The following is a 3,215-nucleotide window of genomic DNA, read 5'->3' as shown; positions in this document are numbered from 1 at the left end:
TGGTATCTTCTCTACTATAATTCAGAGAAATTGAAGTTTTGATCCGATTGTATTTTGAAAGTTAATATTGAATCTGCTTTCAGAAACCTGTCAGACAGTGAATTCCAGACCAGAGCAACTCCCTGCCTATTTGTTTCTCCCCTCTGCTAGTGAAAACAGTCTCTCCTCATATCTCCAAACTGAGGGAAAGATTTTGAATACAATATAATTAATTTCTCCAGGACAGCAGCTGCAGAGGAATTTGGACAAACAATGAACAAAAATCCCTCTGAATCCCCCAGGAGAACAGAGGAAAGAAACAGTCAGGAAGCAAATGGAAACAAGTGACACTTTATTGCAGCAGTAAAAACTCTTTGTCAGAATGTAGAGGTCTTTATCGCTGAACTTTATATAAACTGGAGGTGAAAAGTGGAAGATCTTAAATATCATTTAAGATAAATGTCCATTTCCCAGCTTTGTGAACCCTTGTAACATTAAACTGGCGAATGTTCAGGAGGTTTTTTCGATTGATTACAGGCTAATGCATAAATACAGCAGCAGCAAATAAACTACAAAGAATCATTGACAAATATAACAGTAAATTTGGGTACGAATTGTTGTGTGAAATGTCACTGGTTATAAAAGTTCTCTTGGCTGCCGCATTAACCTGGCTCCAGTTTCACTCTTTGTCATACAGTGAAATTGAAAAACCGAATAAAAACTGCCTGTTTATACTGCAGTCAAACCGGCCTCTCCAGCAATAACACTTTGTCACAATTTCAAGGTAATTGCAGTGAGTCATTTTCTGAACTTTCTGTTAACTGGATGTGAATAGTGAAAGACATTTAATACAATCAGTGTTAAATGGCCATTATCCAAACCGGCCCCTCCAGGTTTTAAATGACAGCAGCTTTTCTGCTCTGTTCATGAGGTTTTTGGGGGAGGGAGAGAGAGACAAACAGACAGACAGGTTTCTGTCTGGAATGGTCCATTTGGGATATGGCTGGAATATCCCTCTCTCTACCATTCCCTGTTTGCACAGAAACTCACCTTGGACTGTCTCATACCTGGGAGGGAGTGTCCAGATGGAGGAAGCTTGTAGCTGGTTGGATAAGCTGTATTTTGGGTGGACTGGCTGTTTTGAGTGACAGGTTCTGGGATATATTAGGACAACATCAGCCTCCATTCTTTCTTTCCATGCGGCTGGTTTCTGAAGGTGAGTTTCTGTGTTTCAGTCTCTGTGTCTCTGTGCCCAGGTGAATTGCAAGCTGATTACAGTGTATGTGTGTGTGTGAATGTCCAGTCTGATTCCCCTGCTCTCTCTGTCCCAGTCCTGACGCTTATCTCCAAATCCCACCCCAATGCCCCTCTCCAGGATCTTTTCCCCATGGATGAGTTGATGGAGAGATGGTGTTAGAGTCCAACGATGGAACGCAGACGGTGTGGGATGGTGTGTATCACATCTTTATTGTCTCTCTCTCCCTTTCTCCCTCCTTCTGACTCAGTTTCTTTCACTCAGTCTCTCTCACTGAATCTCCCTCTCACTGAATCTCCCTCTCACTGAATTCTCTCTCTCACTCAGTCTCCCTCAGTCAATCTCCCTCTCACTGATTTCTCTCTCTCACTGAATTCTCTCTCTCACTGAATTCTCTCTGTCACTCAATCTCTCTCTCACTGAATCTCTCTCTCACTGAATCTCCCTCTCACTCAATCTCTCTCTCACTCAATCTCTCTCTCACTCAATCTCTCTCACTCAATCTCTCGCTCTCTCAATCTCTCTCTCACTCAATCTCTCTCTCACTCAATATCTCTCTCACTGAATCTCTCTCTCTGAATCTCACTGAATTCTGTCTCTCACTGAATTCTGTCTCTCACTGAATTCTCTCTCACTGAAATCTCTCTCTCTCACACTGAAATCTCTGTCTCGCACTGAAATCTCTCTCTCGCACTGAAATCTCTCTCTCTCTCGCACTGGAATCTCTCTCTCTCTCGCACTGAAGTCTCTCTCTCTCTCGCACTCAATCTCTCCCTCTCTCTCTCTCGCACTCAATGTCTCTCTCTCTCTCGCACTCAATCACTCTCTCTCTCGCACTAAATCTCTCTCTCATTCTCTCTATTTCTCAATCTCTCCCTCACTTTGTATTTCTGACTCTGTTACTCTCTCTCTCTCTCTGTTCCTCAATCTCTGCTCTCTGTATTTCTCCCTCTCTGTGTTCCTCCATCTCTCTCTCTCTCCCTCACTTTGTGTTTCTCTCTCTCTCTGAGTGATTGTGCGTCTTTCTGTCTCAATGGCTTTCTCTGTCATCTCTTTCAATCTCTCTGTGATTCTCTGTGTCTTTCTCATTGGCTTTCTGTCTGTCTCTTTGGTGCCTGCAATTTCTTTGAGTCTTTGTTCTTTCCCTCCACTTTTTCCCCTCCTCTTTTTCTCTCTCTTTCTGTCCTTTTTCTTATTCTGACTTTCCTTCAATTCTCTATTTCTGACTTTTTCTGTCTTTTCTCTATTTCTGTCTCTCTGTCTTTTCTCTATTTCTCTGAGTTTCTCTCTCTTTTCTGTTTCTGTCTCTTTCTTTCTTTTCTATCTTCTCTCTTTCTATTTCTATCTTCTCTCTTTCTCTTTCTATCTTTTCTCTCTTTCTTTTACTCTCACCTTGTCTCTCTCTTTCTTGTCTACTTCTATCTTTTCTCTGTCTCTTTCTATCTTTTCTCTCCTTCTTTTTCTCTCTCTTTCTTTGTATCTTTCTGTCTTCTCTATTTCTCTTTCTATCATTTCTCTCTCTCTTTCTGACTTTTTCTGTCTTTTTCTGACCCTATCCACCCCATCAATTTATCCACCCCTCAATTTATCCACCCCCTGCAATTTTTGTGCACCAAGCAAATCTTTTTCCCTGCAATATTTCCCCCCCCAGAAAACATCTCCCCCTTGCACAGACCCCCCCCAATCTAAATAATCCTCGTCTGCAGACCCCGATCTGATATCTCCTGTTAACTGACCCCCATCTAATACCCTCATTATCAACAGAACCCATCTAATTATCCCCTTCCCTATGTTACAAGACAACCCATCGAAATACCCCCGGCAACAGACTCCCATCTAAATATCCCCCCGCGAACAGACCCCCATCAAAATACCACCCCCCCCCCCAGACAGACTCCCATCGAAATACCCCCCGGGAACAGACTCCCATCTAAGTACCCCCCAGGAACAGACTCCCATCTAAATACACCCCGAGAACAAG

Source organism: Heterodontus francisci, unplaced genomic scaffold (genome assembly GCF_036365525.1).
Source record: "Heterodontus francisci isolate sHetFra1 unplaced genomic scaffold, sHetFra1.hap1 HAP1_SCAFFOLD_349, whole genome shotgun sequence".
NCBI lineage: Eukaryota > Metazoa > Chordata > Chondrichthyes > Heterodontiformes > Heterodontidae > Heterodontus > Heterodontus francisci.
This window is presented reverse-complemented; position numbering follows the sequence as displayed.